We start from the raw sequence: 18,227 nt of genomic DNA, 5'->3' as shown, positions 1-18,227 counted from the left end.
GTTTACATTTTAAAAAGGCATATGGTCCATGATGCATCATCATCAAGGCTTTCTTTTTTTAGGTTTTTCCTACACTTTATATTTCCATACACATAAAAAAGCCAATTTCAACATCACCAAAGGTTAACCAAATCCTGCTGAAATTTAAAGGGTTATTCATACCCCTGAAATGTCACCTAATATGTTGATTTGTGTGTTATAGTTAGAATTATCAATCCATATGTTTTACATGTTCATTCAATAGATATTTTCACCGAAAGAATCTTGAAGAAGAATACAATTGTATCTATATCACAAGATTTTTCAGAAAAAAAAAAAATGCCAGTTACTGAGATGGAAGAAAAAGACGGAAGGGAAGAAAGAGAGCAAGAGAGAGATGGAAAAAGAGAGAGAAAAGCTACACAACAGGGGATGAAAGCAGCTAAACCAGAGAGGTCTTCCCTGCCTCCTTCACACATTAGAATATTAATATTAATGAGACTTCCTGTTTTTCCCCCCTCTGTTTTTCCCCTCAGTCGATTTGAACATGAAAAACTTAAAAAGCGCAAATTCCAGTAGTTGCGTATCACAGTTTGACCCGGAGCCACACAGCAGACACCAACCATGACAGACTTGCTGTTCAAAGCAAGCGGGAGCTGCTTTCATCAGGGGATCCTGGTGTTTTTTTTACAGTGTGACACCACCAGCCCATGCCATCTGCCTTTTTCTAAAATCACAACTTCAAGATGTGCTTCCTGCTTGTGCATTGTTTTTTAGGTGGGCTTCACAACCAAGGCCCGATGTCACACAGGCCTTTGCTGATATGCTGCTTGCTGACTGCTGTTTACAGCCGAGCCCCGCAGTGTGGCGCAATGTTAAATATTCACTGTTAAACTGTCAAGCCAGAACTGGTTGGGCGCCCAGCCAGGCATTCACAGTACAGTAGCGTTGGATTCTACCCGTCTTCAAAAGCAACCCAACCAAATGTATCACTTCTAAATCAGTCCAGCCTACTTCCCTCCTCCCACCACACACCCACTTCCCAAAATGCCTCGGCTGCTGAATACCACTTCGTTAAAGCCTTTCTCCTCCATGTATTGTTCTAAACTTTCATTTTCTTCATCACAAATACTATGCAAAAATGCATTAACACACACATCGTTTGCAGTTAAAAGACACCTTTGCTCTAGGCTTGAGTAAGCGGCTGCTGACTCTTGATGCCTGCCTTCAGACATCTGTAAAATATTTTTATTCGGTGCCCCAATACCGCACTGGCAAAGGTCTCTCATCCTTGGCTTGGCAGGACTTCTGACAGAGCGAGCCGGCAGCGCCATACAGGCCTAACCCCTGCTGCTGCAGCTTCCTGCTGCTCTAAGGGAGTGAGGCTGCCTGCCTCCCATTGACTGTGGGCCAGGCTGGGCAGGGAGGAGGAGGCTGAGAGGAGGCCCCGGGTAGAGAGGACCCCCAGGAGAGGAGGGCAGAGGCGAGAATGGCAGGACAGACTGAGAGTCATAGAGGTTGAGTGTAAGAAAAGGGAAAATGGGGGAAATTAAGCAGGAGGAACGGGGGGCAAAAAGAGAGACAGGAATAGAAGAAGAGGGAAAAAGATGGGTGGCATGGAAGTGGAAAGGTGGGGGGGGGGGGGGGACAAAGGAGCTCAAGGGCAGACTGGGCAGCAGGAGTTGAGGGGAGCTTCTCATTATGACTCCTCTTCCTTCTTCATGCCCCCGGGCCTTGACCACAACCTCAAAGCCCCGGGCCAAACCAAGAGACCAGGAAGACCACGAAGGAGTGCTGTGAGTCAGGGTACAAACACACACATAGAGTGAGAGAGAGAGAGAGAGAGAGAGAGAGAGAGAGAGAGAGAGGAGGGGAGGAGGGAGAAAGATGTCCCCCACACCCCAACAGACAGCATGAAACAAAGAGAGACTGACAAGAAAAAGGATATGGATTTCTTAATTAAGGTTTTCTAATTATGATCAGAGTCTTAAGACTACATACAAAATTTACTACACAATACAGAAGCAGTGTACATTACAAACAGTAATCCTTTTAAAAAACCCTCACTGCATCACAATATTTCTTTTAATAGTTTCCTCGTGTAACTGCATATGTGAACTAGATTTGGACAGTCTGGATTTTTACATTGCCAACATAAAGAGAGAACAGTCTTAATGCAGTTTTCATCTAATAGCAGTAATTACTAGCGTGGTGCATATGAAAGATGTAGCTGTAAAACATGAACCTTTCTTTAAAACCAACAGCTAACATGCAAGACCAATGTGAATATCATTATTTCAATGTGTTCACTGTTTGTTTGTTCTGCAGTTAACTTGGTTGCAACATCAGACTTGAATAACAGGAACGTTTCCATTGTTTCAACAGAGTGAGTGTAACCAGTGCAATGGGTTATAATATTGATATTGTAATATGAGTCAAACTAAAATGCCTTAAGGCTGATTTATGGTGAGTTGCTTGAAAACTTTTTATACGTGTTGCTCGACACAAATGATGCATTTTTGACAGAAAAAGTGACATTCAACACTTTTCTTCCATGTCGCACATCTGGAGTATTTTGTAACATTGCGGATACCATAATATTTTGTCACACAGTGTGATTGGGTAAGGTTACTAATGTCACCATGGAGACTGCAGGTTTCACTGAACTGCCTTATTGATATTTTGGTCTGTAACTTTAGATAACTTATGTCTAACATCTTTGTTTAATTAGTCCCGGTCAGGATGATATATGGCTAATTTAACTAAACGAGCCGGACAGAGGAGAGGATGTGGTTACCATGGAGACAAATTAGACTTTTCGCCGAAGCATAAATTGAAAATGTACACATGACTCTTTAATTTCTGTTGGGCAAATGTCGAGGGACCTGCCACAAAATCGGCCTTTCGTGTCCCCTGATCCTTTTCTTGCAGATCAGCCTGTGACGTCACGTGGGGAAAAAAAGAAAGTGAGAAAGAACGACAGAGTGCAAGACAGAAAAAAAATGTCCCTGGCTTTTCACACTAAAGAGGGGGAGGGTAAAACAGACAGTCTGTCAAAATAAGATGCTTCTCATACAAATTTGCTCTCTTCTGCTGCAAATCCCATGTGAAACATTAAGACTCATTTGTGGTGAGGCTGGAACAAACGCCCATAGCACAGTAAGCAAGCAACACACACACAAAAAAAAAATCATCCTCTCTCATTCTGTGCATGAGAGCAAATTCATATTGTTTTTGTCTCATCTCATGACAAATGCATACTGTCACTGTCACTGATGTGGTGTTTACAGTGGCATATAGCATCTTGTAATTATTCTGTGAAAGTGAATTTTGTATCCTGAGGGACTTGTATTTTTGCATGTGGATAATCAAAAGAGATAGACAGGGAGAAGGGACAACTGGAGAGTGATCTTGAATTAAAAAAAAAAAATGGTGCTTGAGAGCCATCTTTACAGCACAGTTCCCAATATGCCAACATGGCTTTAGAAGGCAATATACAGCTGCATATTCCCCCAAAAGGCAGTAACCTACAGGCACATTCAGATACTACAGATATTAGATATCTACAATATAATGCATGTGAAGTTAGTCCACAAATAGCCCAAATAAATAGTTTTCTCTATGTGGGCTGCCACTGAATAAAACAGTTAAAGTACTGATACACAAATACAAGATCCGCTTCATTAACAAACTCTGCAAAATAATGCATCAGTGTGTTTAACAAATAAGCATTTTAGCTATATTACACAGCTATTCTAGTCAACTCACCATCTCCAAATAACTAAAAGAGAATACAGTCTGTCTGATATAAATCATAGTCTTTATTGAAATATCTACTTATTTTCCATTTAGATTAACATTATTTCAAAGTAGGTCTTGTTTAAATCATTCCAGTGTACACTTTAGATATTCAGGCATAATGAAGCTGTTTATTACTCCCTGTATGTTGCATTTATTTTCTTCTGCTTAAAGGCTCTTTTACTTTAAATGGAGAAAAATGCCTTCTTTGTTATTGCTTTAATGAATCAATTTATTTAATAGGTTCAATACTCCATGATATGTAAATATAGTTGTTTTATATAGAGGAGGATTTCCACAGCTGAAGACAAGACCATGGCTGTATTTCAAAAATACCCTTTGCTGTGAAATAAATCACTGATATTGTGCGATCATGGCATGAGCTGACCCGGGGTCACTGAAATCGTTTCATAAACTTTAAACGGGGTCCGAAGTCAGTAATGTTTGTGTTTGCATACTTGTAGTCTGCCACCCCCCTCAGAGCACTGTAGAGCCCAGTGAGGGAAAATCATCAATGCCACAGTGAAATTGAGAACATTCACATGACACGAGGAGCCGTGAGGCATCCTCTAAGGATATTTGAATGCTTGAAACATCAGTGACCCTTCATAAGATAGAAGAGAGATGGATATGAAAAATATTGACAAGCCGGCCATTTGAGGGGAGTGTAAGAAGCTGCTTAGACAGCCCACTCTCATTGCCAAAGACCTTATTATAAACTCTACGAATCTGAGCCTGGAAAGGAAAGACTCAATTCTTAAATCTTCAGGGGAACGCAACAAGCTTGTATTTCTTTTTCTGGGTTGTTTTATTATAATTTGACAATATCAAAAAAATTGCAAGGCTAGAGCACGAAAGGAGCCTATATCCTCAGCAATGATCTACTACCTTTGCCAGCATCGTTTCTGTACAATGCTCGGCCAAGATCTTTGACATCATGCAAAAGACAGTGTTTAATGTAGCTCAAAAATGGCCTTAGGAAGCATCTTCCTTCAAATATGCTTTGTGAAAGGAAAAAAAAAAAAAGGCGCTAACATTTTTTTTTTTGTTCTTTCTTTGTGAAAACCCAAAGGCAAGATGACTGTTAAACTGGTCAGATGACAAATGTCTCATCTGATCTTTAATCCAGTAGAGGGGCCGGCTCCAGGGTTTAAAACAGGAAACTCTCACAGGATAGAGTGATTTGGTAAATTCCACTGCACTAAATCACTGCTCTGGGTGCAGCTGATTTCTCCACACGGATGAATAAGAATTTAGGTCTCGATCTGAATGCCTCAATATTCTAAACTCTAGCTGCCACTTAGATTACACTAACATGACATTGGCCAATATTTAAATGCGTAAGCACAGGATATATCAAAACAGGGAAATGCCTGGCAAATATACTGCACAGCTGTTCTTTTAAAGTTTATTCTTTCTCATGAAATACTGTCATTTACAGGGCTTCCACCAATAATAAAGTAAAATAAATTGTGCAGGGAAAGGGTTACGTATATTTTGATGACAAAGCTCCTTTTTTCCCATCTGTATTTTTTCAGGTCAGTCAAAGAGTTTAAAAACAGTGCTATCACAACTTTCTGGTCTGGCTACTCTTATTTAACTCAGACACTAGAATGAGGCAAAATAATTACGTTTTGCCAATGCCTGTCAAATGTAATCCACCTCTCATCAGAATACACTGGCACAAATCCCTCAACACAGACTGATACAAACATTTGGCAGCCATTTGCTAATCATCCGGTTCATGACACATTCCTTGATAGTCAACTTCACAGAGCCAGCCGGTGTTCATCTCCATCACCTGATGACGCTGGCAGACTTGAGCCTTTTGTCTCTGACAATGATCGAATGTGGCAACAGAGAAGTGAGTAATAATTGGGTCAACAAGGTATGTCAGTTCCCACTAAGTCTCGTCTGAATCATCTCTCTGCAGCATAGCCAAATGTGATAGTGTGACGCCTGAAATATTTGGCTATGATAGGCAGCGACAGCAACATGGCATGAGTTAACGTTTTCAACCTATGTGTGACCCCAACATGGTCAGACCTTAATTTTCTTACTTGTATCTCACCTTTTAATTGTATGTTCTCCTCATTTATTTTTCTATTTTATCTCTTGCCAGGTTTACCATCATTATTATTATTATTATTATTATTATTATTATTATTATTATCATCATCATCCTTATTATCAGATGAAAGAGGGACCATTACAAAGCAGTCCACTCAAGTCCGGGCAGAGCTGCTGATGCCATCAGTGTTTCATGGTTTTGCAATAGCCATTCTGACTCACTAGAAAAGCAGTGAGTCACACAAGTAACTTTTTTTTCCCCCAAAGAAGACTTCTTGATTTATTTTTCATTCAAATAAACCATCTCTTTACAACAACCAGTAGCTCTCTTCCAAATAAACTCTGTCTTCCAGGCTATAACTCTTACAGAGTTAACAGAAGCAGAAAGCTGGGAGCAGCACTTTAGCTAAAGTCTTACCAGACAGAGATGTTTCAGTATATAATACACTTATAACAGCATACTGACACAATTTCCACGGAAAACAACTCGATGGCTTTGAAGTATTTGTTTCAACAACTTGGTCTAAAGGTTCAAAAGTAATACTTAGGTGCCCTTGGGTTAGCATTTTTGCATAATACCATGATTGTGTTACCTAGTTTGGTTGTAGTTTAAAAATGTAATCTAGCATATGAGGGTTGGAAATAACAAATGCATCAATAAATTCATATACTTGCTCTTAAGATTTAACTTGATTTGATTAAGACAGTGTTTGATTAAAAGAATCCCTAACTTATTAAATACTGTTATTGTTCATTAAGCAATTTAACTAATATAACAATTAACATTTGCATTAGTGTCAGCATTTACTGTTTAATACTGGCACTGGCCGAAGTAGGGCTGGGCAATATATCGATATTAAATCAATACTGTGATATGAAGACTATATATTGTCTTAGATATTGGATATCACAATATCATGATATGATATAAGTGTTGTCTTTGCCTAGTTTTAAAGGCTGCATTACAGTAAAGGGATGTCTTTTTCTGAACTTAGCAGACTGTTCTAGCTGTTCATCATATCCCCATTACTGATGATTATTTATCATATTTATCTTGTGAAAGCAGTGATAGTCATCCCTATAATATTGTTACAATATCAATATTGAGGTATTTGGTCAAAAATATTGTGATCTTTGATTTTGTCCATATCGCCCAGCCTGGACTTGTGTATCAATCATGCCAATGATCTCACAACAATCTGGACTTTCCACTTGCCTTGGTCCTTAATTGATGTTATCCCCACAAATATTAATCACTTGAATACCACAAGCCTCAGTGAGCTAACAAGAAACTAAGTGAAAGTCATTTACTTCCATTTTACCACTTGCAGCTGGCAGGTAGCCATGTAAACTATAGTCAATTAACAACAAAATAAGCTAGTTTATCAAAATCACATTTAGATTTAGTTTCCTATTAAAATAATAAATAAACACTCATGAATCAAGCTCTGAAGAAGACACGCTTATGTCAAAACGTCAGCTTATGAAATAAAGTCTGTGCTGCAAAGCGTGCAAAGTGCTCCTGCCTCTGCATGTTTTTATGCTTCTTCACTGCCCACGATTCATGGATCAAGGTTCAGTGGGTTAACTTTGCCTCGTCAGACATTTATCACCTAAATATTACCTCCATTAGCTCTTGTTTTTCATTTTTAGCTCCACCCTTCATACAAGTAAACAGGGCCCTATAAATAAATTGTCAATGAGGGTGGCTGGACAGCTGAACAAGCTCTGGCATTCAGCTGAAGCTGCCAGCTAAGCTTAACCTAAGCAGATAAAATGTAGCTATGCAGATTGCTTATTTAGCCAGGTATCTGCCCTCCACCTGACAACATGTGAGGTGCACATGTGGTCTGTCACCTTTGGTAGTATGTTAAGTTTATAGTGTGCAAATGAAACATGCACTTTTGAATAACAGGCACATGAGTGACAGTAGCTACCTAATAATCCCTTCGATTTTGCAACACTCACTTTCCCTAAAAGACTGATTAGATACCACACAAAAAAAGATGTGGCCCAGTTAAACAATTATAAACCGAACATAAACATGCCTACACTGTCAACACATGCACACACTTAAATCAGCCACAGTGTAACACACAGAAGAGACAGACTTGATCTACACTGTCACAAAAACTGACTCTCAAGTTTTCAAGAGTAGTAAGTAAGTTAAGTGAGGCCTTATGAGGAAGTAACTGTGCCTCATGTGTACTCTAACATCACTGTAACACTCACTGTAGCATGGCATCAATATGTGGCTAATCCATTTGGCTACAGTCTTGTTTCCACCACATATTTTGCTATCCTTTCGCACTTCGCAATAAGGCCACAGTACCATAAATGCAACTTTAAATGACAAGCGGCACCTTAGTTACATTTAAGGCAAGTGAAAGTTTGCAACACAGCCATGCTAATAGCCTGAGGACAAGCTAAGCTAACTAGCGAACTTCGTAGAAACTTTTTATGATTGTCAAGGTCGCATCTGAACAGCAACTGGTGACTATTATGAGATTTGTGTGACTGCCAAATCCCTAAACAAGTTAAAGTCTTAAGTCATTTATTTTTTTATCCGTCCACTGTAGTAGAGTTTGGTAAATTCACTGTCAGCTGTGTGACTTCTTACCAGGAAGTGGGACTGTGTATCTAAGCTGCTCCTTCTTCACGTTTAAGAGCTCCTCTCTTGATGGGTTATGGCGGTCGTCTTTGTTTTGACTTTCCCCTTTTTTTCTTTCCAAGGGCGCTGCAACAAGTCGACTCGTCGGGGCCCTCTCTTCTCTTCCTGCGTGGCACTTTTGCTTGAGCAGCTGTAAAGTTTTTTGTTTTTAAAGACTGGAGTGAGAGAGAGCGAGAGAGAGAGACAGAGGCTGCAGTGCTATTGCTGCACAGCCAGTCGGGATGTGTACGTGTTTTCAGACAGTCTCTCTCCGCTAGGCCCCCCTCATCACACCGCACTGCTGACCCGTGTGCCAGTAATGTAAACAACCCAGCATTCCCGGAGCGCAGAGGAGGGGCAAGTGTCAAAGAGTGGAGGGAAGCTGTCAAATACCGCGAGATTCAACAGAGAAACTCAAACTCCAAACCTGCCCCTCTCATTTTCACTCCACAGGTCGAAGGGGTTGCTTTGGAAATGTAAGAGGTTACAGATTAGTAGTTTCCAGGGGCGATATTGGAAAAAAAAAATGTATAGGTGCCCTAAAAATGATTTTATACAAATTTAATTATTTTGCGAGCTTGTCTGTTAGAGATGGGACAAACACTTATGCTACATATTCAAATTGTTTTATTTTAACAGGTTTAATGTACTTTGAATAGTTCTGTCATTAATATATAGTTTTCCCCTCAGGGTACATTGTTTATTCTGAACCATTATTATTATACACTACAGTAGACCAATCTACTATATTCTTGTTGTAATTTATGTTATCCACTGAAATGAGTAATTTAGCAGGGGACTTGCAGGGCATTGTATGTCAAATTCTCATTATGAGCTGAGCCCCCCTAAAGGTCTGATCCTAGAATAGCCGCTGGTAGTTTCCCTATTTAATATATAATAAGTAATGTAACTATTTCAATTACTTAATCAAAGTAATGTCACTTATTACATTTGATTACTTTTTGATTACTTTTCTTATTTTCTAACTAATTTATTCAGCTGTTAGTGTAAGTGTACCCATTAAGCCAACCAAAATCTAAGTTCAGCTGTTTTTCATGTATACTGACATGATTTATAAGGGAGATCATTCTTATAAAGCAAGTGTTATCTCTCATTTGAAAATGTATTCATTAGTTCAAGTAGATTTTGGAATATAAAATAAAGATATTTGAAAGACTGTAAGAAAGGAGTGACATTAAGGAGGGAGAATGTAAAAAAAACAAACAAACATGGACTTGTCTCGTTTTATGCACGACTATAAGTTTAGGTCTGTTTATGGTTTGCATCTCCGAGTTCTTGTGCTGCTTTGTATGTCTAGAAAACATTATACAAGATGTCATTTGTGGAAGGAATTATGTATTTTGATATCAATAAAAAGTTAATTACAAAAAAAAGATATTTTGTGAAAAAAGTCAATAGTCTGGCATGGGCTTAATTGGTACTGGGACACCATTTTAGCCCATTTGTGCTCCAAATAATGTCCATGTCACGATTTATTTACACAATTTAAAAGAATATTGATTTCAAAGAATTTAAAACAGCAATATATGTATTCAGCAAAATGTTAAATATTTAAAAATTAGGACAAAACCCTCCTGAGCAAAACCTTAAAGGTCTGAATTCAGATGTAACCCCCTTTCATCAACATTTTCATAAGTAACGTATTTAATCAGTAAAGTATTTAATTACAAATTTTTATCTTAGTAACTTTTTTATTCCCATCAAATATGATGATATTTCTTGATATTTACTGAGAGGAACATGTGGTGGCAAGTGTGTAAGTTTGTTACCATGGAAAAATTGGTTTGATTTTTTAAAAAAAATTAAAAAACAATTGGGGAGTGTAAGAAGCTGCTTACAGCCCACTGTCATTGCCAAAAACCTTACTCTCAACCAGAGCTCTAAACTATATCAGTCATCCAATATTATAAGCCGATATTGGCCTATCACAGATATATCAGTATCAGTGTTTATGGGTCAGGGACAAATAAGAGTTGGCAAAATGAGCAAATCTAAAATATCTTTAAAAATCATCTTAAAAGCAGCATCAGGTTTGTTAAAATGTACACTTTGTGTTTTTGTTGGTTTTATGTCATTTGAAATGACATTTGCACCATGTTTTACCAAAAGTAAGACTAAATGCTCCTGAAACTGTCAAATGGTGTAACCACAAAAGAATGATAAATATTAAATATTTTTACACAGTGTATTAAAGCGTACTTATACAAGTAATTACTTCATTATAAAAATGGTTCCTGATTGACATGATTCCCCAGATTACATTTAATATTTAGAACAATTGCATTCCATTACCTTTATTTAATATAAAAAAGTTATAATCTAGGATCATGCCAAACTAGTTGATATGGTGTTTATTGAGAATTTAACATTTTTTAGATAGGTTGAATTATTTGGTACAAAGTTTTTATGGTTACACCACTTAGACATTTTTGCCATAATCCTCCAATATATTCTCTCAAAATGGATTAAAAGCAGACATTTTTATGCTGGGTCCACAAAAAAAGAATGTGTGCAAGTTATTCATACATTTATTTTCAAAATTTAACCCCTTTAAATTTGACTTTACCACATGGACACAAAAAAAGTCATTGATCCTTAAATAATCCGATATACGTTGATATTTTTTAAAGATATATAAGCATCGTTTTATGTATATTTAATCCTTTTTACTAATTCAAGTGCAATATATACATATTAAACTGCCACTGAAGTGTTGACGTGATGAAAATTAAGTTTATTCTTAAACTGTAAAATAACACAGCCTCCATTACATATCTTTGTAACAAGTGTTGGGTGAGCACATTGGGGGGGGGGGGGGGATTGTGTCCATGCTCATATTCTGTGTATATAAGATTATTGGCAGATATATCGATATCAGAATTTTTGTAATCCCTAATATTACTGTTGGCATCGGCCCCAAAAATCCAGTATCAGTTGAGCCCTACTCTATACTAAGAGTTCTTAATTCTTCTGGGGAAACCTTATATTTTATTTTTCTGTTTTTTTATTATTTGTTTTTTTTACATTTTGCAAGGAGCCTATATCCTAAGCAGTGATCTTCTACCTTTGCCAGCATCATTTCTGTTCAATGCTTAGCCAAGATATTTGACATCATGCAAAAGACAGTGTTTAACGTAGCTCAAAAATGGCCTTAGGAAGTATGTTCCAAAAATATTCAATTTCAAATATGCTTTGTGAAAGATTTCTAAAAAAAAGAAAAGGAGCTAACAGTGTTTTTGTTCTTTGTGAAAACCCAAAGGCAAGATGGCTGTTAAAGTGGTCAGATGACTTTTCTGAAGCTTTCAACAGCATCCCACAGTCTTCCTAAGTGGATATGATATGAACGATGTGATGGTGGATTTGTATCTGTGTGTGTGTGTGTGTGTGTGTGTGTGTGTGTGTGTGTGTGTGTGTGTGTGTGTGTGCGTGTGCGTGTGCGTGTGCGTGCATGCGTGCATGCGTGCATGCGTGCGTCCGTGCGTGTGGTCTGTCATAGACTACTTCTGAGGACAGATGTCAGTTCCTGTTAATTGGGGACAAAAGCTGTGTCCTAAATTGGGGAAAAGCATGATTACGGTTAGGTTGTGGTTAGAATAAGAGTTAGGGTTAGGGAAGTAGTGGTGGTGATTAGGGTTATGGTAAGTCTCCAGGAAATTAATGTAACTCTATGTAATGTCCCCAGAAGTGACCATAGTCTGATTATGTGGGTGTGTGTATGTAGGTAGGTAGTTGGTGGAGGAAGGGGAGGAAGTAACTTTAAGACACTTTTAAATCAATCAGAATAATACAAACATACTCTACATCACACCATATGATCAAATATCACTCTGAAATCACATTTTTTAAAGCAAAATTTATATCAAATGTAAGCATACAATCATACACAGTTGAAGGTCGTACTTACAGTAACAACAACTATGCACCCAAACATTCAGAGTACAAGGGAGCCTCTGATCAGACACAATCAAAACAGGAATAATACTTTAGAATATGGACAGTATGTCTCTCATACAGTTTGGGGGAAAAGCCTTTATAACTGTTGAAAGGACATGGATGAGAAATCTTATTCCAGCGGTTACACTGCATTGAGTTGAGAAATGCAAAAATGATATTGGATTAATCTTACTGATGACATTTATTGATTTATTGATGACATTTAAATGTTGTGGTTGGTTGAGGTGACACATATTTAACTAAATATACTGTCTGATAGTTTAATCTGTAACAATTCATCATATGTTTTTAAGATGAGCGTGTGTTTTGTGTTTTAAAATCTTGGTCTGCAAATGTAACTAGCTGTCAGTTGTCTGTCTAAATGTAGTGCAGTAAAAAGTGTAATATTTCCCCCTGAAATGATAGCGCAGTAAAACTGTAAGTATGTCCCTATTGTATTTAAAGTTTGCATACAAGTAAATGTGCTTCTACCAAATTCTTGTAAAGGGGTGACAAAGTTGGTCATTCTAACTTTATTTTAGAAAGGGCCTGATGATTCGTTGAGCGTGCGTCAGTAAGTATGTGTGGGTGCAAAAGAGAGAAACAGAGGCAGCCTAGGCTTAATGGATTCTCCTGAACACACACAGTCATAAGCACACATATCGACACACGCTCTTGTTCGTTATCATCACACACTTCCATGCAGAATACCCACACATCCCATGACACATACACACTCAGTCTGTAATTGGGAATATCATGAGAATTTATTGACAAAAATGGTATCGCAGATTGACTCGCATGGACAGAGAGAACATCTGGAATTGATCAGCTTACACTGCTTTGATAAAAGCTTCGGTGCTGATTTCAGACTGACAATTCAAACACGGCTGATACACAGGAAACACATCTGTCTTCCCATCCCCATTGTTAATAATCAACAAGTTAGGTGGGGATGTGTTTTTTTCTCCCTACTTCAATAGCCTTTTTTGTTAACCTCACTGCAAATATGAAAAAAGGGAGAAGATGCCTGGAGTGTAGGATTTTTTCCCCTTTTTCTTCAACAACAGTTGAAGATTAAAAGAAACGTCTCAGAAATCTGTCAATTCTGTATGTGAATAATGCTGTGTGGAATTTAATGGCATGAGTTATATTGGGTTTCCTCTACACCCACATTTTCTTTCAATAAGATCAATGGCGCTCAGTGACAGATAGGGACGGTCTTTTGTATCTTCAAATTTCAGGTTTCTGAGGGAATAATTAGATGGATGGATGAAAAGTAATGCATCAGTCTGTGAGGGGAGCTGCACCCAGAGATCCTCTAGTTCAACACGCATGCCTCCACGTCTGTTTGGTAGAAAACTGTTTAATAATCGTGTTGAATTTCCATTGTTCTAAATGTGGCTCTCCGCACTGATCTGGTGCTTTAAACCAATAGCAAACTTTTTGTGTTCTTTTTGCTTATATTGTTTATTTAACAGAGAGGATTTCCTTTTGATTTGGGGGTTTTTCTTAGCATGAAGGGAATAGTGTCATCTATTCCACTCTCTTCCCCTTTCAAACTTTCTGGTGTCGTTTGCAGGTAATTTACAAGAATTTGTCCGCTAATGTCTTTTGATTTTTAATATTAACACCATGAGAGAACTTCTAGCAGCATTGTAGGCCCAAATAAACCTTTGTTAAACAGAGAAAATGGCTTATCTCAGATCATTTGAAAAACAGTGTGTGCTACTGAATATAACCGTTATATTCAGTAGAAGAAGACCTGTGATATTCTCAACACGTTCATGCTCGTTCAGTTTTTGTTTCTCCAACATGCACATTTCTGTCGAATTCTACCTGGGTTTTTCATTGCTAAATATGCAGAATTTTTGCACCCAGGGGCTGAAAGCACATTTTAAACACTTAAAAGGAAAAAATGTTGATGTTTTCACTCATGTCTTTTTTATTTTCCTCTGTGTTGTTGATCTGGCTCAGGGGTTAGGTATGACTGCAATGTGGTAGAGACAGAAGCTGCAGTCAAAGCTCCTGTGATCGGGTGCAGACTTCATAGAGACCAGCAGATGGAGGGGAGAGGAGCGGCGTGCATCCTGAAGGTTTAGCAAGAACTGAGAGGTTACACTCTACCAGTACAAAGATGACCTGTCACACACTGAAACATGCCGTATCAGTGCAGACGATGCTTCCTGTTTATGTACCTCACAGAGCACAGCTATCAGAGGAAGGGATTACAGATGGAAATATGTATGAAATGTTGTCTCTCTCTTCATATACCCAGGCGAACTTGGAGGCAGCGTGCATGTGATGCCTGCATTTCCATTTTATTTGCTAATTAATGTTGTTTTGTCTTCAAAGTGCAATTGCAACCCATAGTTATCAGCCTTGATCGCAGCATTTTCAAGGTTGTCTAGATGTGAGCCGTCACATAACAAATCCGTGTAAATATAGAATAACAGCACAACAGAGAAATAAAGGATTTATGCCGCGTGGAGAGAAATGCGCAAATGAGGCACAGGAGAGATAGTCTGTGATAATGTGAAGGACAAAACTGGCATATTATTTCTGCCTAGATCTATCTACAAAAAATTCAGTGCCAGCTTTTGTGTGTCTGTGTTTGAGTTTTGGTGAGAATGTGTACCTACATATGCACAAATGTATCAATGCAATGTTGATGTAGTCCTTCTGTTGGCAAACACCCAGTACAGTGGATCTCTCCACCTGCTCTGCATCAACATACACATAGAGTGGATACACACACACACATAGCAGTTGAGCTGTGTCTCATTCACATCGTCACCCCGCTGACATCTGCCTGTGTGTATGTGTGTGTGTGTGTGTGTGTGTGTCCTGGTGACGGTGTATATTTGTGTTAGCAGGGTGGTTGGTGTGCGAGGTGAGGTTAAATAGGCGCCTAGCAATGAGAGGAGGGAACTAAGGCGGAACTGGCAGAATATCACACATATACACAGACACAGAGCTGTGACAATAGAAACAACACCATCAGAGCAACATGTAAACTGCAGGTGTGGTCTATGCCTCAGTGATCATTCCTTACTTTGCTTTGACCCCGTCGCCTGTCACTGTGTGTGTGTGTGTGTGTGTGTGTGTGTGTGTGTGTGTGTGTGTGTGTGTGTGTGTGTGTGTGTGTGTGTGTGTGTGTGTGTGTGTGTGTGTGTGTATAATGTGGATAATGTATGTGTGACTTTGTATGCCTGCAGAGGGAACCACACGCTCATTCTCCATTTAGTTGTCAATGGTAGTGTGAATTCCAGATGTTGCCAACCAGTGAGCACAACTTTGCTCTGTGGTATCCTGAAGAGATCCACACACACTGTGCTTTGTACAGTTCACCATCCACAACTTCTTGCAATGTTGAGAACAGCACTGACACCTTCAAAGTGTTGGACACAGCTTGATAGGACTGTATTGCTGATTTGGTTCCTGTATTGTCACAGTTACGCATACATCTGTGCAAATGCTCATTAGTTAGAGTTCTCCTAGGTTATACTTTTAGGAGTGAAGTAAATTAAGTTTCTCATGTGACCTTTATGAAACAGGCAGAATTGACAAAATATCAGACCTCAGCTGCATCCGCCATGAGTCTGAGCAGGTTTTCACCATGATGACCCTGATTAGTTGCATGCATCTGGACCACAAACTTATTAGACTGCACGAGAATCCAACACTCTGGGAAAATTATATCCCTACTGTGCAGCTAAAATTATAATGTTTTTTTGGCCTTAAATGTTAACAAACTATGTTGAGCAATACTTGAAGCCTTTTGTGAGTCTTCCTTTGCACTTGTAGATACTATAACACTTTGCTTTGATTCTCCCTATTTAGTTTTTATAAGCAGTATATAAAGATTTAATAAATGTTGTGTATATAATGTAGTTATGAGTAGATATAAGGACATGCTCAGTGTTTATTAATGCACAGCATATTTATGAACAATTATAACTTTTCCTATGTAGACATAATATTATTACAACTGTGTTTTGCTATGTGTTCATTCATTATTTGTTTATAAACCACTAATGGATAACCACAGGCTCAGATTTGTTGTTGATGAATACATCAAATAATATGTAGATGTGCTTGAAACTACATTGTAGTATGCTTAAATCCACCTACAAATCATAAACTGTTTATATACCCCTTACAAATGTTAAAATGGAGGAGATTAGAGTAAAATGTTACCATAGATATGTTTAAAATATTGAGAATATCTTTATATTTACCTGATTTAAACTAGTAGTCTTGAACGACTATCCAATCTGTTTTGGTGTCCTCTATAAATGGTATGGTGTATATTTTTAGTTATTTACCAACTTTTTGAGGGTATATTTGTGCTGGATTTTATGTCTTTTTTGGTGTCACACGTAGCGCACTCAGCCAAGCTTTATGAACAAACTGTGTGACAGAAAATTGTCAGTATCGTCAGCAGTGTTTTTGTACAGTCATGGTACACAGGGGTTGTCATTTAACAGGAAGAAGAGAAAATGATGTCAGCTGGCAGGAGCCCTCCTTTTTTACCTGCAGAGATCTCTGCACAGACAGGTGATCATTTTACATTTAGTTTACGGCAAAAGTAAGCACCTGAGGTAGAAATTAGGATTATCTCACTATGATATCATGTACATTGCATGCGTGTTTTTAGCACTGTTATCCTGCTACTACTAGGCTCTCAAATGTTTGAGTGTCACATGAGAAAACATTTTACTGCCAGTGATTTTATATGAAGCTGTTTGGTCTTCATACATATCTTATAACATACTGTATATCTCAGGAAATAACACATAAAATACCTGGACTAGGGTGAAGCAATCCCATTGGTGAGGAGGAGGCTGATCAGGCATAGCTTGTTATATAAATACACACACACACACACACACACACACACACACACACACACACACACACACACACACACACACACACACACACACTCATGTACACACAAATGTTAACGATAAGATGCATTCCAGTCACCAGCAGCCCAACAGCAAACCCCTGAAATTCTTGTCAACACAAGGCCATGACGTTGTCCAGAATTTTCATCCTCCAGCTCTGAGACTGAGCAAGGCTGGCTGTGTTTGTTTGTGTTTCTGCTCCAGCCTCGCTTCCTGTAGCTTTGTGGTGTCAACCCGCCCACCGTCCTCCCGTCAGACCCGGGGAACACAGCCCTGCTGCCACAGCGCACAGGCACCCCAGTGACTGAGGTTTCCTCTTGGACTGACTGAAGTGTTTGCTGTTTCCCACATTGTTGGAATTCAACACCAGCCTGTTTACTGGTCCCCATGTGGCTTCAGTCTCTCTCTCTCTCTCCCCCTGCCTGTTTCTTTCCCTTTTTTTCTCAACACACCTTCTTAACATGGCATAAACACCCAGTAGTCATACTAAGTAATGAGACAGTACACTGCCAACAATAAAGAAATCATGTTCTTGCCTATATTACTGTTTGAATATTACATTATTCATTCATATTTGCTACATATATGTCAAATATAACTAAACTAGCCAATAAAATGTTGCTTGTATTAGTGTAGTTGTTATTATACAAAACCGTTATGTGAGCAAATCACTTTTAAATCCCTTTTTGAGTTTGAATGGAATAAAAATTATTGTATGCTATAAATAGTTTTTAAAAAAAAGCCAGATGAAATATAATCTATACAAGCGTGAATCTGAGGTGTAGAAGCCAAATGTTTAGGAATGTTATGACATGTACTTAAACTACTGCTTTCACGCATATCCACAGTAATGAAGTAATAAA

At 38.4% G+C, this 18,227-nt stretch overlaps 1 protein-coding gene across 2 annotated transcripts in view; it reads right to left on the bottom strand.

Annotated features, from left to right (window-relative positions):
• nek7 (NIMA-related kinase 7) overlaps positions 1-8,776 on the bottom strand; it is a 65,792-nt gene extending 57,016 nt beyond the window's left edge. For both annotated transcript variants that reach the window (XM_062423875.1, XM_062423877.1), the window contains exon 1: positions 8,468-8,776. The gene's annotated coding sequence lies outside the window, so the exon portion shown is untranslated. The remainder of the gene's footprint in view (positions 1-8,467) is intronic.
• Between the last annotated feature and the right edge of the window lie 9,451 nt (positions 8,777-18,227).

This window comes from Scomber scombrus, chromosome 8 (genome assembly GCF_963691925.1).
Source record: "Scomber scombrus chromosome 8, fScoSco1.1, whole genome shotgun sequence".
Taxonomy (NCBI): domain Eukaryota; kingdom Metazoa; phylum Chordata; class Actinopteri; order Scombriformes; family Scombridae; genus Scomber; species Scomber scombrus.
Note: the sequence above shows the minus strand (reverse complement) of the source record. Positions and strands in the feature narration are given on the sequence as shown.